Source organism: Stenella coeruleoalba, assembly GCF_951394435.1.
Source record: "Stenella coeruleoalba genome assembly, chromosome: 13".
Taxonomy (NCBI): Eukaryota; Metazoa; Chordata; class Mammalia; order Artiodactyla; family Delphinidae; genus Stenella; species Stenella coeruleoalba.
Genome location: NC_137159.1, coordinates 74,912,302 through 74,935,513, shown reverse-complemented (window position 1 = coordinate 74,935,513; position 23,212 = coordinate 74,912,302). Strand labels below are relative to the sequence as shown.

The window sequence follows — 23,212 nt, the reverse complement described above, 5'->3', positions numbered from 1 at the left end:
ACAGTCATTAAAAAAAAAATCTCCCATGTGACATCTTATTTACCTGTATCCTCTGAGGACAGACTGTCCTTATTAAGAATTATTCCACTAGGGCCAAAAACATAAGATTCTTATTATTTAGGATGGAAATAGTTCTAAAATGGATTCATTATTCTGCAATCCTGAAGAAAGAATGGACAAATTTTATATCTAAGATAATGTGGTAGAGTACAAAGAGTATGTGATTTTAATTCAGAATATGAGAGTTCGAGTTTTAACTTTTGCCCGTTGTCCAACCTCTAAATCTTACTTATCTGTTGTGAAGATCAAACTAGATAATGTATCCAAAAGTGTTTTGTGAGCAATTAATAAAAAGTGCTAAACAAATAACTAGTTACTATTAAGATCATTACATACTACTCGAGAAAGAACTGATACTTCCTGAGACTCTTGGGGTGCTCAATGTTTTGTGTTTCTTGTATGCTTCTGTTAGTATTTCAGCCTCCTGCCTTGTCAGGTTAAATATCACTTGACTTGAACATACAGTATCCCTTCTGACCTTTCTAATTAGGTTGCTTTTAATTTGTAGTAATCTGTAGCCTCAGATGAGTGTGGTAGACTTGTAAGAGTAAATAAGCTCTAAGAAGGAAACTACCTCCAACAAACACAAAAACACATTCTAAAGTTACAATCCTTTCTTAGGAAAGCAATTTGGCATCATATATACAGGTTCGTACATCTTGAGCCCATCTCCCTAACTTTGAAAATCAATCCTAAAAAGAAAACCTAAATACAAAAAAGTTTTATGTACAAAGATGTTTGTAGCAGTGTTGCTTGCAGATCCTGAAATTATAAGCTGCATAACTGCCTCACAATATTTAAGTGATATAACACATCTATAAAGTATAGTGTAGCTATTAAAAATATCATAATTTTTAGTTTATTACAATAAATCTGTATAATCTATGAATGAAAGAAAGGAGATTTTTATTAGGAAAAAAGGAGTAGACTTAAGAAATCTTCTCAGGCAGTGTCTTATTTAGTTAAACATGCACTTACCATGTGATCAAGCTATGTGCATCCAAGGCATTTACCTAAGAGAAATGAAGACTATGCCCACATAAAGTCCTGTACCTATTTAGAGCATCTTTATAATGGAAATGACAGAAACGCCTCTACACAGATGACTGGATAAACACACTGTTATGCCATACGATGGTGTACTGCTCATTGATAAAAAGGAGCGAACAGTGCCACAACAGGGATGAATCTTCAAATGTGGAATAAAAACCTTCACACAAAAGAATGCGTATTGTGTGATTCCAAAATGAATCAGTAGTATCAAAAAGCAAATCAGTGGTTGCTTGGGGTTGGGAAGCAGAGAGGATTACCTGAAAAGAAGTACTTCTGTATATTAATTCTGGGGTTGTTACATTAGTGTATAGATTGATTGGTATTGGTGAACCATATACTTTTTAGTGTATGTAAATTAGACCTCGATAAAGTTGATGTTTTAAAAGATGACTGTACAACATGAACTGAAATTATGATAAAACTAAAGAGATCAAAACAATATGGTATTGGTACAAAGAGAGACAAAGAGAGGGACAGAACAATAAATTCGAGAAACTGAAAAAAAAAAAAAGAAATCTTCTCAGGAATAAAAGCATCAGAGCTTTACCAAAGCCTCTTCTTTGCTTACTTCTACATTTTCATCCGTGGTCCAAACAGATAAGGTAATAAGGTAAAGAAACTCTGGATAAATGCGAGAGGTATCTTAGCTATATGGATCCACATACTTTTGTGGTGAATCATGCCCTAGTGCAGGGGTCAACAAACTTATTCTGTAAAGAGCCAGACAGTATACATTTTAGACTTTACAGGCCATATGGTCCCTCAACTTCTCAACTGTGCATCTGTAGCACAAAAGCAGCCATAGACAATAAGAAAATGAGTGAGCACGAACGTGTCCTAATAAAACTTTATTTATGAACAGTGAAGTCTGAATTCCATATTTTTTCATGTGTCACAAAATATTATTTTTCTTTTGATTTTTTCCCCCAACCATTAAAAATTCTAAAAGTCAATTCTAGAGAGCAGTTCAAACAAAAACAGTTGGTGGGCCAGATTTGGCCTGTAGGCCAAAGTTTGCTGACCTCTGCTCTCGTGCATTTACTCTCGACTGTTCCACAAAAAATCAAATGCAGATAATTCACTCTCAAACTCGAGCAGACCCAAAGTTAAGCATCAGGGCTTTGCTTTCAACCTTTTCATTTATACTCTCACCATGTACATTTTTTATTTTAATAATGAACGGGAATTTCATATTACGTTTAATGGAGGTTATTTTATTATTTTCTTTCAATGACCAGGGTGGGTTATGGGGAAAAGACTTTAAAAACAAGATAGGGGCTTCCCTCGTGGCGCAGTGGTTGAGAGTCCGCCTGCCGATGCAGGGGACACGGGTTCGTTCCCCGGTCCGGGAAGATCCCACATCCCACGGAGCGGCTAGACCCATCAGCCATGGCCGCTGAGCCTGCGCATCCGGAGCCTGTGCTCCGCAACGGGAGAGGCCGCAACAGTGAGAGGCCCTCGTATCACACACACACAAAAAAAGACAAAACAAAACTCACAAAGCAAGACTCAAGCTCAGCCTTTCAGTTTAAGGTGTTATTTATTTCAACTATGAGAACGCAAATGGAGGAGAAAGTAGGCAAAACAATGAGATACAAAGAAAATAAACACTTTCGATTCTTCTGCAATGACCTTCATATTAACCATAATGAAACTGCAGGGGTGGGGGTCACACATATGCCACTAAGGACTCTTAAAATTTCTGCGCTGGTGTCACCTGATGGCAAGGGAAAAGAATCTGGACATAATTTAACAACTCTCCCCTGCGTGGTTAGACCTAAGGAAGAAAGAGAACAATCTCTTCTTTCAACAAGCAATGGAGTATCTAGCTATCAGTTATATAATACTGACCTGACTAGTTCCCTTGAAGAAAATGTATCCCAGAATTACAGTACACACTATACTGCTTGGGGGTGTAAAGTCTGTCTTCATTGTTTTTTTTTTTTTTGGTCTGCATTATTAAGCCATGAAGTTTTCCAATATTATTTCCTTAAACAATTAGAATTTGCTAATATAGAAAATACATAATAGAAACTTTTCTATGGACAAGACCATGTGTAATCTTGAGGTAAATTTAAATTAAAAAGTTAATAGTTTTTGGGGCTTCCCTGGTGGCGCAGTGGTTGAGAGTCCGCCTGCTGATGCAGGGGACATGGGTTCGTGCACCAGTCCGGGAATATCCCACATGCCGCGGAGCGGCTGGGCCCGTGAGCCATGGCCGCTGAGCCTGCGCGTCCGCAACGGGAGAGGCCACAACAGTGAGAGGCCCGCGTACCGCAAACAAACAAACAAACAAACAAAAGTTAATAGTTTTTGAGGTTATGATGTTTCTTAGCAAAAGAAGAGTGTCTTATTAAGTTCTAAAATTTAACAGTATTAGTTAATTTTTCTGTAGACAACATTACTAATTATGTGAGAAAAACAGATCAAGTACTTCAAATAACAACTTGGTTAAGTTTTGTGGGTTTTCATATTTACTAATGCGTAAGCCAAAAGGTTTACAAATAGTTGGTGTAATGAACCAAGAATATGCATTATTTTCTTAGGTAACATCTGATCCAATTCCTTACCATATGCCTACCATAAAAAATAGGTTGGGGGGCAAAAACCATTTAAAGCTACAATAAATGGTATTAAAGCACCAGCATATAACACCAATTACATTTTTATAGTTTTATAATTAGTTCTATTTTAAAGCCATAGTAGTAATTAAACTCTGGAGTTAAAGGGGCTAGGAACTGTGTCTTAGCCACCAAAATGCTCAATATATACTGAATGAAAAAAATCGTTCTATATTTTATGAAATGTAAATTCAGATCATGAAATCATCTAATATCTGGATAGTGACTGTTTATAAATGCCTTCATATATATGAATACACAATGCTCATTTTATAGAGACATAAACAAGACTTTTCCTCAGACTTTTTGTACAACTGAAAACATTTACCAAACATAAAATGAGTGCAACTTCCCATTGGCGCTACTTCTCCAAACTGGTCCTGTAATACCTAGAGGCTGCTGCTACCTCATGCATTCATTACAAAAACAACAAAATTACATGAAAACTGGGACTTCCCTGGTGGTCCACTGGGTAAGACTCCATGCTCCCAATGCAGGGGGCCTGGGTTCAATCCTTGGTCCAGGAACTAGATCCCTCAAGCGTGCCACAACTGAAGAGTCTGCATGCTGCAACTAAGAAGCCTGTATGTCCCAGCTAAAAGATCCCACATGCAGCAACAAAGACCTGGCGCACCCTAATAAATAAATATTTTTTTAAAAATTACATGAAAACTTAATTGATTCACATAAGTCAATACACACAAAGAGTAACTTAAGCTGCTTATAAAATATTCTTAGTAGTCATACTCTTTGGACTGTTTTTAGTGAACATAATCATTGAGCATTAGTGGTATCCATTGAAAACAGGTACTAAAGTCCTTAAGAATACCTTAGTCTCTTCAGCATAGTAAATCACTTATGCAAATTTTCCAACAAAATTCATTTGTTTAGCAATACCTTTTCTTATCCATATGACAAAGGTAAACGTAAATCCAGGTGTAAGTATTTCTGGCAGACCATTAGCCTTCACAGACTTAATATTAGAAGTCTCTAGGAACCCCCATCAACACCTAGTAATCTGTTATTTATCTGGGGGTACAAATTGAATCACACACTTTTCTAGTGGTGCTGGACAAGTCACTCAGGTGGTAACTAAGCCAGGAACCATAAATATTTTTTTGATATTTGCTACTCATTTGTCCACGTACTTCATGGGGGAATTACATACTTGTTTTACCAGCATTAAGAACAGTACTGTATAACTGACTTGACTATATTAAGGAAAAGTCAAATTTTACATTTTGAATAAAACTTGGCAAAAAAAAATGTGTTATCAATATACAGACTCCCAGAAACCAGAAATCTTCAAAGACTCTAGCTCAAATCTTCTAACTAAGATTAGAAATTAAGATTGTTTCAGCACCGGCATTAAGACATTAAATAAAAGTTAACCAAATAGTTATGTGCAAGAATACTTTAGCTCTTTGAGATCAATCTCAGATATCATATTTCTCAAGGAGATTAAATAGGGTAAATATATACTTACTTAATGCAAATATAAGACAAGGTTTTTTTTTCCCCTTAGAATTCTCTCAAAGGCGAATCACCATATATTTGAGTCCTTACAAAGTCTCTTGTATTACAAGGCATTCTCTCAATTGGTTTAGTTTAAGAAATAAAATACTGCTTATGGAAATTCTTTTTTTTCTTTGAGAAACAAAATACTGTTTAGAGAAGATCTACACACTAAAACAACCTCAATCAATGCTAGTTTTTCATGCTTTTACATATCACCTGAGAGAAGTAGGTCAAATAACTTAGATGGAAATGAAGATAATTATTAGATAATGCAAAGTGGCTCTAATGCGTCCAAGATACATGTGAAATGTCCAAGATATATCATGAAGTGAGTCCCCCAAAAGCAGTATTTCTAAATTAATGTTCTTATATGTAATTTAATATGCCATCACCCTAAAAGTGGAACAAGCAGACATTATATGCCTCATGACATAATGTAATACAAAACAGTACCACCAATGAAGAATTACTGCCTAAAAAAACCCCCCAGTAAACATCAATCTAATAATAAAGCTGCTAGATCTAAATACTGATTTATCAGAAATATGAGAGAGAGAGAGAGCAAAGTCAATAGATAACACAAGGAAGCAATCGCCCAATCTAGAATACAGAAAAAAGAAAAAATTCACCTCATTTCACTATCAATGAAATTTTTAAAAGAGGAGGAGAGGGAGAACTATTATATACACTAAAAGACTTAAAAGTCAAATACATTGTATAAACCTTGCTTGACTCCTGATTCTAACAAACCAACTATAAAAAAACTTTTTAGAAAATCAGGGAATTCTAGATATAGAATGGGTATTAGATGATATTAAGGAATTTTGTTAGCTGTGATAATAGCAAGAAGATTGCATTTTTTAATAAGTTCTCATCAGTAAGAGAATTTATGCTTAAACTGGCTACTGTCTGGGATTTGCTTTGAAATATTCAAAAAAGTAAAATATGGGTATAAAGATTTCACACACTGTTGAATATGGATGATAGACCTCCAAGGGTGTACTGTACTATTCTACTTGTGCTTGAAAATTTCCGTAAGTTTAACAAAATAACAATATGACAAGCAGCCATGTGAAGCAGGTGGTATTTAAGCTGGGCCCTGAAGGATAGGTACAATTTGGACACCCCCTCCACCACACACACACACACGCACACACACACACACACACTTTTAAACAAAACATTTATAAACTGCAACTTATAAAGTGGGTTACTCTCCAGAAAGTTAACTGACTTATGGTCCAAGCTGTTGTTTAAACCTAACATCACTTATTATTTCAACCATATTTTTGACAAGTAGTATATGAAATTTAAAAAAACAAAACAAAACTGATTTCCAAATGAGCATAAACCTCCTTGCACTAATTTCTATCAGACACCATCCCCCAAAGAGAACAAGAGAATGTACTGAGCACTTGATTTTATGCCAGAGACGATACTAGGAACATTATATTTAATTCTCATTACAATTCAGCAAAGTAGGTATTGTATACCTACTTTACAAATAAGGAAATTGTGGTCAATTTCCCTACCGTAATAGACAAAGCTACTAAAATGGCAGAGGATTCAACACCATCAAGACTTCAAAAGCTCCATGCTCTTTTCTATACCAACCAAGCATAAACCATCACTCTGTTCCCCAACCTTCCTTTTGCTAAACTATTCCAGTCCCCTGGACAGCTCTTTGCCATTTATCTCTTCATGTGCAGATCCTACAAATCCCTTAAAGTTTGGCTCAAATGCCACTTTCTCCATTAAAACCTCCTCCAAGTCATCTTTTTCTCAATTCTCATGGCATTTAATTTATATTTTTCAATGTATTAATATCATCTTATCCATCAGACTTTAAAACTTCTCTCAATCAGAATTATGATAGAAAAAACATGAACCACAATTTTGCACTTTCTGGTTATGCCAGTGTTCTGTGAAATGTTAACAGTCATGAGGAAGGAGACCAAAAGAAGGATACTAAATACTGTAATAGGGAGAGAGGGAAAATGATAATATTATCAACTATACACCCATTAAAAAGCATGAAATGGATACATTTACGCATACATGGAAAAAATTCTAGGATACTAAGTGAAAAGGCAAGGTGAAAACAGTGTTTCTATCATTCCACTTTTGTAAAACAGAAAACAATCAGAAAGAGTGACACAACCATTAACAGTGGTCACATCAGGAAAAGGGTATGCATGATTTTTATTTTACATTTTATAGTTCTATACTCTGAATATTTGCCATTTGTTACTTATATTTTTAAAATATTTAAAATATATACACGTTAAAAATCACTATAAACAAGTTAACTTGGAAATCAGTAGTCTTATATGGTAGAACTCAAATATACATACACCTATACATAAGAGAGGTTATCATGACTTATCAACAAACATAACAGAAAAACATCTTTTCAATAAATTAAGCATCACTTAAAAATATTCTCTGGAATTCCCTGGCGGTCCAGTGGTTAGGACTCAGTGCTCTCACTGCCATGGGCCCAGGTTCAATCCCACCCCTTATCTGTAAACTTTTAAGGGTTTTTAAGATGATATAAAGGAATTTACACATATACCCAATACCTACTATAGTAACTATCTCTAGCCACACCTTCATGAGACTTTGAGTTTAAAAAAAATCAAAATCCAATTTGTAGATCTAAATATTCTATCATCACCTTATTTAAAGGAATTACACTGTGGTCAGCACTTAGTTTTTTAAATCTAAGTTAGTTCTACCTTACTCTTTGATATATTTCTGCGAAGTGTTTAAAAAAAACAATGGAGCCAACCAAATCATACATTTAAACACAATATATTTGACAGTATGCTATAACAAACATGATTTACGTATTTCTAGCTTTCAAAGTATTTCATAGTATTGTTCTTTGTAAGTATTCTTTGACAAAAAGTTAGGAAAGAAGAGGTGAGCTGGTTTAAAAACAATTTACCATCACTCCCTACCACTCAAGACTATCACTGACCCGAATTCAGAAAATCCCAATGGAAGCCAAAATACTCCAGTTTCACACAGCAATGTGAATACATAAAATTAATCACTAGAGGAAGCTAACTCCAAGTCTGGTGCCCTGAAGGTTAATTATCCGGGGTAAAATACACCACATTAAAATCTGAGATGGATCAAAGATGTGCCCTTCTCAGTACACATAGTGAGGATCTGTAAATTGATCCTCAGGAAACTAAACGTGCTAACATTTTGGAAACACTTCATGTACTCCTCAGGGATATTAGCACCTCAATTTTAAGGTCACTGGTTCTCAAATCCTCACAGTACATCAGAATCTAGACAGAAGGTTTGAAAACTACTAAGATCCCACCTATCTAAGACTTATTTGAATTAGTCTGGGCAGGGAGAAAGGCACAGATTTTTATTAGCATTTTTAAGCTCTCCAGGCAATGCTTCCCTGTGCAGATAGGATTGAAAGCCTTACATACACCATACCACCTACAGCTAAGGGATATATTCACAAGCACCCTAATGGTTTTCCAATTAAAAAATTTTGTGTCATTCATCATGGTGTAACAGAAACAGAAACCAGAACCAAAAGATCTAGAATATGGTACCATGTTTGCCTCTAACTAGCTGAATGAACTCAGACCACTTGAACTCTCTGGTTCTGTTTCCCCATTTACAGATGAGAATAACAATGCTTCCTCATAAGGTTATTGTGCAGACTAAAATAGATAATATGTGAAATTGTAATATAAGTCCTTTCTAGAATATTAACTCATCATAATGAGTGAACATATTTTTTTCTGTTTAAGACTCAATATATAATCCTTTGACACAGTAATTTCTCTTCTGGTAATTTAACTTACATAAACAATAACATAAAAAGATGAACTGAATAATGGTATTTGCTGCAGCACTGCCTGCAGTGGTTCAAAAACAGAAAATGAACAACCTAAACTCGACAAAAATGCGTTAGCAAAATAAAAAGCCATACACTAAGTATTACAAGTTATTAAAGTTATATGTACTAATACAATAAAATATCCATGATATTAAATAAAAACACCAAGTTGCCTAAGGTGTGTAACCTGATCCCAGTTTTGTTTAACAAAAGAGGGGCAATGTATATATTTGTGTGGAGTATGAAAAAAATAAACATCTAACTTTGGTAGGAGAGGGGGTAGGTGTTGGTCTTATCTTTTTATATTTCTGTGTTGTAAGGCTGTTGACATTAGCAAATGAAAGTTTTTTTAAAAAAGGTCCTATATTAATACAGTTTAAACACATTATAATTTAGAAGCTTTATCACAGTCAATAGAGTACAAGCAATCTTGTGCTATTTTCAGTTCAGTTTAGTACTAGGCTGAATGCCCAACAACAGAAGACTTGTCTAGAATGGCTACCTAGTAATTTTCAATTGTTACACAGTATCAATAGAATCAGTATGGCACCAAGGAGAAATAACTGAAGAAATGTTAATTAGGTTGTAACAGAGGACTAAAGGAAATCATTTGAGTTCATGGTCTGAGACAACTGGAAAAAATAAAAACCACTTTAAGCAGCAGACTTTAGTGCAGTTTTTAAAAGATTTTTTCTTCCGACAAAAATTTTCCAAAGTGTGTTCCTTAATCACCAATGCACAGTGTTCTTTAAAATAAGAGGTTTCTCGTCCAACACATTTAAGATATGCTGCTCCCCAGCACCCACTTGTTCTTTTGCAAGCTGAGTACATGGTCATTCTGGAATTCATTCTCTGTGATAACAGCATAGTAAAGGCTCTGAGAAGTCCCACAATTAAAACTGTTTAACTGGGAATTTCCTGGCAGTCCGGTGGTTATGACTCTGCGCTTACACTGCTGAAGGCCTGGGTTCCATCCCTGGTTGAGGAACTAAGATCCTACAAGCAGCACAGTGCGACATGCATGCATGCATAAATAAATAAATCTGCTTAACTTTAACCCAGTATTATTGTAACTTTCTGTAAGCATGTTAACACAAAGCTGATTATTTTGAGAAGCAGCTATTTCTAGTCATTTCCAAGAAAAAAATGAACAAGTTATCTATTTCAACTTTCTTGAACTTTTGTCTAGGAAAAGTCATAACCTATGACGGTTAAAAGGTTTTAAAATGTTTAGTTCATGACAGGCATAATAAATAGTCTAAGAAAAATATTAGCTGTACAAATCTTTGAATTAAACAAATATGAGGAAATTTTTTAGGTGATGAATATGAATTGTGATTTTTTAAAAAGTTCCTCAAATATTCAAGAACAAGCCTTGAATTGGTGATCTGTTTCCCAATAACTTTAAAGTGATATGACCAAACCAATTTCCTAAAGACATAAAAGTTTAAAAAAAAAAATTCTAAGTTGTTGCTTAGAAAACAACCAAAAACCAAACACCTAGACTGCAGTGTCTGAAAAGAGAAAACAAATCTATGTCAGTTTCAGGGAGTACTAAGTTATATGCCATAAAAAGTGTCTGTGGTAGAAATAGTCTTGAGTATAATCTAAATGAAATTTACTCTATATTCATTTAAATAAAAATTTTTGGAAGAAGGCACACCAAGTAACTCATAGGAAATGTACACAATAAAACAAAAACTAATCTTAGGAAAATAACTAAGCAAATACTAAATAACAAAAACAGTAAGAACTTTAACTTCTGAAAGACACGAAGATGGGGGGGTGACACAGCACATTACAAAAAATTTTCATTATCCAATTCCTTGGAGACATCCTTATTTCTAACACTAAGCTTTAAAAGAAATCTCTTATATGGGGTATTATAGAGAACACAGAGTTGTAATAGAAAATATGCTCAACAACTCTCTTCGCAGATGCAAGGTTTCAGAATCTCATTTTTTTAGAGTCAATCCCTGAAGGAAAGTCATGTGTCTAACTCCTCTAACACAATCCAGGGAAAGCGATTCACAGTAATTATGTTAAGGGTTGCTGGAAAATATAGTCTGAATCTTCCCAAGATGTAATCTTGGATCTCCAAAGTCTTCTTCAGAATTATTCAAATTAAAAAAGGCCCTGGATTTCCCTGGTGGCGCAGTGGTTAAGAATCCGCCTACCAATGCAGGGGACACGTGTTTGATCCCTGGTCTGGGAAGATCCCACATGCCGCGAAGCAACTAAGCTGGTGCACCAAAACTACTGAGCCCACGTGCCACAACTACTGAAGTCCTCGTGCCTAGAGCCCGTGCTCCTCAACAAGAGAAGCCACGACAGTGAGAAGCCCACACACCGCAATGAAGAGTAGCCCCTGCTCACCGCAACTAGAGAAAGCCGGTGCACAGCAACGAAGACCCAAAGCAACCAAATAAATAAATACATTAAAAAAAAAAAAGGCCCTTTAATCTCGTGTGCTGCTACCTGTATCTCCAATCAAATCTTTTCAATTCTCCTCCTTACCTCCACTTTAAGCTCTGCCATTCTCCCCTATCTGGGTCACTACACATACTAAACCCTCTGGCTAAATGCTACTACTTCACCCATCTCTTGACTAAATTAACTTTTCTAAGTCTTTTTATAGTCAACTTTACCTCTTCTGGAAAGCTTTTCCTGACCCCCTGCAGTGTCTACCTAAGTCCAGAGCACTTTTGCAACACCACCTCCAGTGGCACTTAGTGTACTGCACTGTGTAAACATGAGTTTAATCATCTTCCTCTCCACTGTAAACATAAGCTTATAGTTACAGTAAAACTATAAGAACAGGGATCACTGTACCACTAACATCTAAGGACAATCTGGCACATGATAGGCCTGCAAACCTCAAAAAATGAATGCAAGTTTCTGGTAGTCTAGCTTGATGAAATGATACAACTTAGAATACCCAGAGTAACAAATGGGCTGAAAGTCAGGTAATACTCCATGAGTATCTTCTCAACCAGACTTACCATAAAAATTAACAATTTATCTTTGGCAAGATCCTTGAATACTCCTATTTTTGCCAGTGTAGGAGCCAAATAATTTAGAGATTAAATGAAGGCACCTTTGGATGAAAAGCAATCAATTATATTTCAACTGCAAGGTGGTCTAAGAAAACATCTGTAGGCAAAACCTGGAGCTATCACCTTCTCTAAACTCCAAATCTTAATTCTGTTTATGTTAAATTGGTTTCAAATGACTCAGGTTTTGCCACATAAAGTACAACGTTTTGCATTAAATCATGCTAAAAGTGCTAATACTACATAGATGTTAAATAAATGACCTGGTCACCAAAATGGAAGACACAAGTAGCTCCTTCCTGTATACAATTCTTTGTTGGTATGTAACAAAGTCATACCATAGTCCATATTTTTCTCTACCAACAATGTGCCTCATTTGACTGCTTAGCAAAAGACCTGTACTTAGAGTCAGCCTGCCTCTGCCATTTATTTAGCTTTTTTTAACGTGAGAATGAATAAAACCATCTTATACATTAGTGAAGACTATCTCCTGCTGATCTCTTTCAGAAACAGTGCCTAAAATCAGAGATTACCACCTTGAGATCTAGAACTTGCTACTCTTGACATAAAATGTCCAGTAAAACTGAAACCACAAAGATTTCTCTAAAACTAGTCTCTCTACAAACTTTTTTTCTGGGGGACTAAAGGAAAAAAAGAAAAAAGTTAAACCCCCCCCCATACTATTTTTTATGTATTCTGGTGGTTTTATTTTCCTAGGCAGGTATCAAATACGTGGTTTTGTAATGTCACTTTACAGTCAATTTCACCAAATCCCTTCCAGGAAGCAGATTTTTGGAGATTTTTATGGCCCAAATATACATATCACCCTAGGGAGGTGAAAATGGCTGCCTTCTTTTGCTGTACCATTTGCAGTCAAAGTATTCTGACACCCTAACTACCCCTTCTCCCTTCACACTTCTTCCCCCTTTTTCTATTTGGTAGCTACAGTGAAATTCTGGAATATATATATAAGGTGTACACAATCTAGATGTTTTCTAGTACTCTATAATCTTTTCTCGCTCCATAAGAGAATAGTAAGAGAATAAGAAGTGAAAATCTGTGATATGTAAACTGAAAATGGATGGGATTACAGAAGCTATATTTGCAGAGGTGGTATATACTAAAGAAACTATCTTTTTGCCAACATGCGTGAATAACCATCCCTTTTAACTTCTTTTTTTTGAATTTTTGAATTTTATTTATTTATTTATACAGCAGGTTCTTATCCCTTTTTAATTCTTTAATGCACTTTAGAAAAATGAGTCAGGCAAGGGCCAAACACAACTTTTCATTTTAAGAAAAATCAATGAGGGACTTCCCTGGTGGTGCAGTGGTTAAGAATCCGCCTGCCAATGCAGGGGACACGGGTTCGATCCCTGGTCTGGGAAGATCCCACATGCCGTGGAGCAACTAAGGCCCTGCGCCACAATTACTGAGCCTGCGCTCTAAAGCCCGTGTGCCACAACTACGTGCCTAGAGCCCGTGCTCCGCAACAAGAGAAGCCACTGCAATGAGAAGCATGTGCACCACAACGAAGAGTAGTCCCCACTCGCTGCAACTAGAGAAAGCCTGTGCACAGCAACGAAGACCCAATGCAGCCAAAAATAAATAAATAAATACGATAAAATAAAATAAATTTAAAAAGTCAATGAAACAAAACCTTCTGCAATTTCAATAAGAATTAAAATGACCCTCTGTGGGAATTCCCTGGCGGTCCAGTGGTTAGGACTGAGCGCTTTCACTGCTGTGGGCCGGGATTCAATCCCTGGTTGGGGAACTAAGACCCCGCAAGCCTCGCGGCATGGCCAAAAAAAAAAGACTCTTTGGAAGCTGACACTTGTGTTCAATTAGGCAAGCTTTAATTTCTCATTTATAAATAAGCTGGATCTTTTGAGTTACTGAAAGGAAAAGTCACTAGGGAAAAAATATTACTAAGCTTATGTCTCTAAGCATACTGCTACATGAAAATCTGAGAAGAAAAAGCATATGCCATGCACCTACCTATACAATAATTCTATACAATGTATCACTGGAAAAGCATGAAAATAATATTTCTCTGTAAATTCACTTTTCCACTGCAAAAGCAACTTTAAAAAATGTCTTCTATCTATATTGCTAAATATAAAAATCACTATTTAAACATTAGCTTCTAAATGATAGGGTTTGAAGAAACCTTTTTCCCACCACATCAGAATTCAGGAGTGAGAGACATTAGGAGTTAGGCTGATGGTAATCTAAATAGCTCCTTTATTACTGAAAAGCTACACTGGAAAGCATAATCTAAACCTAGAGGAACAGGGCTTCCTAACGCCACACCCCACAATTATCCTAACGCAGTCACAGGTAGCACCGGACAACCATGGTCCTCCTCCAGAAAGGGACAGAGTCTATCCCTGGTGGCCTCCAGAAAAAGCAAAGTGCTTTCTGCAGGGGGCAGGCGCCCAAAGAGAAAGAGGAAAGGGGCTGAGCGTACTTGATCAGTTCCTTCTTACAAATTCATCAAAGGGAAGAGTGAGAAGGTGGGACAATGGGAGCAAGTCAGACTATTTTTATGCTTTCTTAAGAACAGCAAAAAATCTAATATGTCACAAACCAATTTACACTATTATAAGTACAATTATTATCTTAATCACACCTGTCAGTAAAAATGGCCTTAAACTGTGAATGCAAGCTAGACGAAGCCATATGTGGTACAAGCATTCAGATGTCTAAAATATGTATCCACAAGTCTTAAAAACATGAGAAAATACGGAATATTTTCCTATCTTAGAAACGCAACGAATTCAAAGGTTGTTAAATTAGAAACTACAAAGAACTTGAGTCCAGGAGATAGAACCAACCTCCACTTAAAATTATGAAGATCCTATCAGTATCTATAAAAAGGGGACCGTCTGGTCACTGAGAAGATTGGTTTTGGATGTCACACCTGGCCCAAATCTCTGATAATTACTTCTGTAAATAGGATAAGTACCTGCACAAGAAAATAAATTATCTTTCAACACCAGAAATGTTTATAGACAAGTATGGAAGGTTTAAGAAACAAAATCCTCATATTCGTATCTGTGTTAAGACTGCATTATTTGGTTTATATACTTGTAATGCCTAAGAAAAACTGGCCTATTTAAAGTGACAACCTTGTAACACCAACTTTAATACGGCAGTAATTAACTTACTTTTAAAAAAGCTGAAATCTTACTAATATCAAAACATCAAAGAACTTTAGACTCAAATTAAGAAAACCATGTGTTAAAATTAAACAGTTTAAACTGTTTGAAGATGTTTAAGCTTGTTAATCGCAAATCTAACTCGAAGATAAGAGACCTGTGCAAATAACAAAAATGAACTTTACAAAAAACTGAACTTTAGAAGTGAGAGCGTGGCATGGACATATATACACTACCAAATGTGAAATAGCTAGCTAGTGGGAAGCAGCCGCATAGCACAGGGAGATCAGCTCGGTGCTTTGTGACCACCTAGAGGGGAGGGATAGGGAGGGTGGGAGGGAGACGCAAGAGGGAGGAGATATGGCGATATATGTATATGTATAGCTGATTCACTTTGTTATACAGCAGAAAGTAACACAACATTGTAAAGCAATTATACTCCAATAAAGATGTTAAAAAAAAAAAAGAACCAGGATTCTGAAATATAACTTTAATTTTTTAAAAAATACAGCTTACTTCATACAAAAACCGCCCTCAAGGACACCGAAAGACAATTCTAAAATAACTGAATTTCACCAAAAATTGGACTTTTAAAGACATTCTTGAAATAAGGGAAATGCCAGCAACTATTTAGGACTGTGCAGATAAAGCAAATCATTTTTTAAAAGGATATTAAAAAACTAAGAACAGAAACGTATCCAATTAAAACTATTTATCTTTGTGTTTTTAACCGGATTCCTAGCCAGAAATCCTTAAATCATCCTCCAATGCTCCAGGTCACATGGTGAAGAGTCACCTATTAAACATGAATCCAAGCAGTAAACAAGCTTTTAAAATCCTTAGGTAACACCCTTTATTAAAATTTTCTTGGTATTCAATACCTTTACAAGTATTACATTTCTCTCAAGCATTTAAAAGCCTTTATCTAATAAAGCTTTCCTCAAAAAACTTCACCCCAAAAAATCTGTCACCAGTTTTCTTAAGTTAAAATCTCACAAAGTACTAAAGTCCAGATTTTAACATGATTGTCTTATTACACCTAATACGTCCGCAATTCCCATCCTACCCAAATGTTTAAATATGTGTTACAATGAAAAGCTAAGAAAAATCGGTTTTCCCCTAGCTATGTTCTCATAAGTAACAGTAACTTTTACACGCGTGTTTGGGCATACAACTTTTAACAATTTGTCTTCCCCAAATTTGGCCCAGTTCAGATACAAAACGACTGCTAAAATGTTTTAAGTCCCTAATCTCTTCTTTGGTTTTAATGTACACATTTCCCTAAGTATCGAAATCTGTTCCGATAACAAAAACACAACGTTCCTAACACACCGAACCCAAGTCGCCTTTTCTTTCAAACCCACACCTGTCTACCGGAAGCTTTTCCTGCACACACTCGGGCCCTCGAGAATTCCCACACTTGTTTTCATAAGCCCACGCCTTCCTCTTCGCCCACTTCCAACTCGCACGCTTCTCGGGATCCACCCGGCCTCTCCCCCCCATTCCCGGCCCAAGGGCTGGGCGAGCGGGCGGACAGCTCGGTCTCTAACCCCGAGCGCGCCGAAACCAAAGGAAGAGCCGGGTGGGCCACCCAGCGCCGCGAGGCTGAGGCGCGGGGAGGAAAGGAAGCGGGAAAGCCGAGAGCACCCCCCGCCGGGCCCACACCCCCTTCCGGCACCCCTCCCCCGGCATTGTGCGAGCGGGCCCAAGGCCGCAGCCGTCCCGGGCAGCCCGCAGGCCCCATCCACCCTCCCTCCGGCAGGCGGCCCCCGCCAAGGCCGCCACACAAAGCCCGGGGAGCCAACCCCACGGCGCCAGAGCACGGGGAGAGGGTGCAAGCGCGACTGACTTACGGGGCTGCTGCGGCCGCGCTGCCTCAGCCGGGGACACCGACCGTTGGGCACACGGCGGCGTCGCTCTTGGCCGTCCTCCCCTCCGCCTTCGGTGGTGGCAATATCTTCTTTCTCCACCTACCTCCCTCCCCCCCACCCCACCTCCTCCTTCTCCTCCCCCTCCTCCTCCGAACCACCGAAGTACCGAGGGTGAGACACAGAGACTCACAACAACATGGCTGCCACGGCCGCCTCCCCTCCCCTCCCCCCAGGCCACCGGGCGCGCGCAAGGCACTCCGGGAAATAAGGGAGGGGAGCACTCACCGAGGTGCCGCTCCTCTCAGTGGCTTCCGACGCTTCTCCCGCGCTCCGGGCGCCGGCCGGCGGGAGTTCTGCGCGTGCGCACGCTTTCTGCGCTCGCGCGTTTCGGCCTTCCCTCCCGCGTGTGCTCCCCCGCCCTCACCTTTCGGGCTAGCTGCCGGTTCTGCGCTCGGCAGGGGCGCCAGGCGGGAGTTCGCGCCGGGCTCGGGAGCGCGCTCCGGGGTCTGGAGGCGCAGGCGTGGTGTTTCCGAAGTCGGCTTACGTCTCTGTCTTCCCGCGTGGGGCCTAGTCTTCAGAACTCGTTTACCCTCGGCTTCCTGCCCCGTAGCTCATTGTTCTCCCCCAGCTGCCTGTGCGGGTATCAGCGCCCCCGACCTCGGTGTACTCCTCGCACTTCGCTTTCGTGGTGCTGGCACCCACAAGAGCCGGACAGTAATCCAGGCCTTTAGGTTTCACCCTTACCCTCTCCCCGAAGCAAGACGGTGGAGACACAACTTGAGTGGAAGAGTGAACCCTTTAAGTGGACTGTCATTCTCCTAGTCTTTACTGCATGGGCAGGTGGAGCCGGCTCAGCAGATTGCTGCCCCCTTTCCCCCCCGTGCTTGGCCCGGTAAACACAAAGGAAACTCAGGTGGTTGTCCTACGCCCAAGTGTGTTCTGTTCAATGCTAATAGATGTCCCTGTAAAAAATGTCCTATAATCACGTAAGCATAGGAGACACTGGGATGTAAATATTTTGCCTGCTTTCTCCTTTCCCGCCGTTGAGCTGATAACAGCAAAAGAGTTTATGTACAGTTGCTTAGTCTGGGTAAAAAGAGGTGAACCCATCAGAGGCCCTCCCTGAGAATTCGGAACTGGGACTAAGAGACCCTAATCTCCCCCTAAGAAGTCTCTTAAACCTGGGATCTCTGGGCTGATTGGTCCTACCGTGTGGATAGGAAACCCATGGAGACGAGTGGAGTTGAGAGAGAAGAGGAGAGTTCTGACATTTCTCTTTCCCTTTGTTCCTGGACCTTGTTGGCGGCCTCTTGGGTTGTGAAACAAATGCCTCGATTCAGATAAAATCTGCTTTTTTGCTTCAGCTAGATAAAGAGAGTTTCTGTCACAACCAAGAGTTCTAACTAAAAGCCATGCGTATACCATAGTTATTATTTATTTAGTGCTTATAGTATGCAAGCACTATAGCTTTTTCGTTGTCCCATTTAATATACTCATAAGCAGGGTGCTTCACTAGCATGTGACCTGTGCAGTCCCACAAAGCCTCAAGCTTTAGAAAGAAGCGTTCCTCAATTGGTTTCATGCTTCGTTGTTGCCATCTAGAAAGTCTTAGTCTTTGGAAAAGAGAGGGCCCTCGTTTTCATTTTGTACTGGGCTCCACAAATTATATATAGCCCATCCTGTCTATGAGGTATTATTGCTGTTTAACAAAAGGCTTCTTTACTACCAGACTGCTTAGCACCCTTAAAATCAAAATATGCTTTGCAAATATCCAAGTGAGGGACATGGTATGCAACATTTCCCAGACAAATTTGACTGTATAAGACTTTTTTCCATGGTAAATCTGTTAGAGGTTTTGTGCTCTGCAGAACACAAATCAAAGCCCAGCCCTTTAGTGATTTGACTGCCTATCTCCAGCTCCTGATTCCCTGTGCATGGTGAGCAGTTTCTTGCTTCTGTGCCTTTAGTATGCTTTGCAATCTGGCCTTGCTCATTAAGCACCTTATGATTATAATTGGCTTCTCTTGTAGATTTACCTGCAAGGAAAGAACAAGTGCCTCAGCTACTATAAATATCAGGTGTGCTTGATATTTAAGGTGGACATTGTAAATGTCATTGACATTGAGGCCTGACAGCCACTTTAATCACCTGGGAGCGCATTAGAAATGCAGAATCTTGGCCCCACTCCAGACTTAATGAATCGAAATCTGCACTTTAACAAGATTCCCAGGCAGTTTCTCTACACAATAATGTTTAAGAAGCATTGGTGATCCAATCACAATAATTCCATCTCACTTAATAGGAACTGTTTCTGGAATGGGTGGGTTATCCATTTTGAGCCAGTGAGACACGAAGATGCCAACTCAGAGCATCTGGGGGGGGGGGGGAGCAGGATCCAGTCTCTCCCTCCTTCTGGATGTGAAAAAGACAGCAAGAAAGCATGTTGCCTCAGTTCCTGCTGTCAGGCATCTTATGACGACAAGGGAACCTAGACTGTGGCCAAGTAGCCTACCCAGATTATTCATTCTCCCCTTCTTGAGTAACAAACAGGTCCAGTGGATATTCCCATGGGACAGAGGAGGCATAGGATGGAATGAGTGCCCTAGACCTTCCAGCAACACAAATTGCATCTTAGGAATGTGTCTATACAGCCTGTTGAGACAAGTGGTTCTCAACCAGAGTTGCATATCAGGATCACCCGGGCAACATTTTAAAGATATCAATTTCCAGGCCCCATCCCAGAGATTTTTATTTAATGGGTGTGGGCGGAAGTCTGGACACTGATGTTTTTAAAAAGCTCCTCAGGGCTTCCCTGGTGGCGCAGTGGTTGAGAGTCCACCTGCCGATGCAGGGGGCACGGGTTCGTGCCCCGGTCTGGGAAGATCCCACATGCCGCGGAGCAGCTAGGCCCATGAGCCGTGGCCACTGGGCCTGTGCGTCCGGAGCCTGTGCTCCACAACGGGAGAGGCCACAGCAGTGAGAGGCCCGTGTACGGCAAAAAAAAAAAAAAAAAAAAAAAAAAAAAAAAAACCTCCTCAGTGGTTATACTGTGTAGCCATTGAGAACCACCAGCTTAGACAGATCACATCTTACAGCATAATGCCATTTCAGTATTCCCTTTGCAAATGCCCCCTTTCCATTGGGACAGCTCAAGGAATTTCTTGTAAACTCCTTTTATAACTTTGTCTTTTTTTTTTTTTTTTTTTGGCGTTACTTGGGCCTCTCACTGTTGTGGCCTCTCCCGTTGCGGAGCACAGACTCCGGACGCGCAGGCTCAGCAGCCATGGCTCACAGGCCCAGCCGCTCGGCGGCATCTTCCTGGACCGGGGCACGAACCCGTGTCCCCTGCATCGGCAGGTGGACTCTCAACCACTGCACCACCAGGGAAGCCCTAACTTTGTCATTTTTATGAAAATAATTTAAACCTTTATAAAAGCTTCAAGAAATAAAAGCTCATATCATCCCAATTTTAATATCACAGAAATACCACAAATATCCACAGTTGGTGAACACCATTATTAAATAGATAAATACAGATAGAAGGATGGATAGGGAGCTACATAGATAGAGTGTAACAGGAATAGGCTCAATTCGCACAGGCTGTTTTTAAAGTACAGCGTTGAATTTAGTCTTACTTGAATTTGACAAAAGAAGTAAATGAAGGAAATACTCAGATGCATGTTTCTTCACTGCAAGAGAAATTGACTTGTAAAGGGTTTCTCAAAGGTTAAACACAATTATAAAAATCACTAATGGGACAGAGTAACTTTTTCAAACTAAATGCTTCAATATTGGTCAGTACTGAGTTCCCTGCTATGAAACATAGATCTGCACACTTTCACTTCCTTCTACCTCCTTCCTGTACTTCCTAATTTTTTGCTCATATTATTTTTCACTTTGTCAGGGTTTATAACATTTACATTCTATTTTAATCCATCATTTCCATATTGATTTGTCTTAATTTCAGTATTTAAATGTATTTTTATTTTTTAATTGAAGTATAGTTAATTTACAGTATTGTGTTATTTCTGGTGTACAGCAGATTCAGTTATATATATATATATACACATTCTTTTCAGATTCTTTTCCATTATAGTATATTTAAAGATGCTGAATATAGTTCCCTGTGCTATACAGTAGAATCTTGTTGTTTATCTATTTTATATATAGTAGCACATATCTGCTAATCCCAAACTCCTAATTTATCCCTCCCCCACATATTTGTTTCCCCTTTGGTAACCCGTAAGTTTGTTTTCTATATCTGTGAGTCTATTTCTGTTTTGTAAATAAGTTCATTTGTATCTTTTTTTAGATTCCACATATAAGTGATATCATATGATATTTGTCTTTGACTTCACTTAGTATGATAATCTCTAGGTCTATCCATGTTGCTGCAAATGGCATTATTTTATTCTTTTTTATGTTGAGTAATATTCCATTATATATATGTACCACATCTTCTTTATCCATTCCTCTGTTGATGGACATTTAGGTTGCTTCCATGTCCTGGCTATTGTAAATAGTGCTGCTATGAACATTGCGGTGCATATATCTTTTCGAATTAGAGTTTTCTCCAGATATATGCCCAGGAGTGGGATTGCTGGATCATATGGTAACTCTATTTTTAGTTTTTTGAGGAACCTCCATACTCTTCTCCATAGTGGCTGCCCCAGTTTACATTCCCAGCAACAGTGTAGGTGGGTTCCCTTTTCTCCACACCCTCTCCAGTTAAATGTATTTATTGTTCATTGCTTCTTCATTTCTGTCTTCATTTTGATTTGGTTATATGCATTTCGTCACGTATCAGCCTCTACCTGGGTTGCAAACCACCCCCAACTGTCGTTTCCTAGATCCCAGTTCTGTGGGTTAGTCAGCTGGGCTGCATTCAGTTGGGGGTTTCAGCTGGTCTCTCCTGGGTTCACCTATGCAACTGCAGTCAGCTGGTGGCTTGGTAGGGAGCCTTGGCTCCCGTCAGGTGGTCAGCCAAGGCCCTTTGTAGCCCCTCCAGCAAGCTTGCTCAGGCCTGTTCACATGGTGGCAAAGTGGGAGACTGGAAGATGCAATGTCCCCTGAGGCCTAGGTTCGGACCTCATACAGTGTCCCATCCATTACAAGTCACTGGCCAAAGCAAATCATAAGGCCAGCATGGATTTGACAGAGGAAGACACAGACTTTATCTTTTTTTTTTTTTTTTTTTTTTGCGGTACGCGGGCCTCTCACTGCCGTGGCCTCTCCCATTGCAGAGCACAGGCTCTGGACGCGCAGGCTCAGCAGCCACGGCTCACGGGCCCAGCCGCTCTGCGGCATGTGGGATCTTCCCGGACCGGGGCATGAACCCGCGTCCCCCGCATCGGCAGGCAGACTCTCAACCACTGCGCCACCAGGGAAGCCCCCAGACTTTATCTTTTGATGGCAGAAACTTCAAAGTATTTGTGTCCATTTGCAATCTTTCATGATAGCTTCATATTCCCTAAGTTATTTCATGCTTGTAAATGCCTTTCTGTTTTAATTAAACTCAAGCAACAACTATTCTTGGGTCTTGCTGTTTTTCCCCTCAGGACTTTGTGAACATTGCTTTTAGGGAAAAGACTTATGGAAAACCCGAGGCTGATTTGACTTTAACCTATTTTAAGAACTTTTTCTCTACTTTTGAACTTCAGTGTCTTAACCACAATATGTCTCACTGTCAGTCTCTAACAGATTTGCCTGGTATTAAAATATAACCTTGATATTTGGAAATTAAGTGGGGTTTTTTTATCATTTCAGGGAAATTTTTCTGTTCATACATTTATATACTCATTTCTTGTTACAAATCCAAAATAAGTTATAATTCATGATTCCTGTACTAGCTCTGAATATTTTTTCTCTGACATTTGATAGATTCTTTACTTCAGGGACAATGATTATTCTTATTTGAAACATTTTGTGCAACTACCATTGTAAAGCTAATGTAAAGACACTATTAAAAAGAATTCTTTTTGGCTGCGCTGCACAGCTT

General features: G+C 39.0%; 1 protein-coding gene across 5 annotated transcripts in view; it reads right to left on the bottom strand.

Annotated features, from left to right (window-relative positions):
* PUM2 (pumilio RNA binding family member 2) overlaps positions 1–17,565 on the bottom strand; it is a gene marked incomplete at its 5' end in the record, with an annotated part of 92,576 nt that extends 75,011 nt beyond the window's left edge. For 4 of the 5 annotated variants that reach the window (XM_079940550.1, XM_079940552.1, XM_079940556.1 and 1 more), the window contains one exon: positions 17,197–17,322. Of the gene's footprint in view, positions 1–17,196; positions 17,323–17,499 lie in introns of those variants that run through there. The other variant, XM_079940551.1, reaches the window with a different exon arrangement.
* Positions 17,566–23,212: the final 5,647 nt, after the last annotated feature.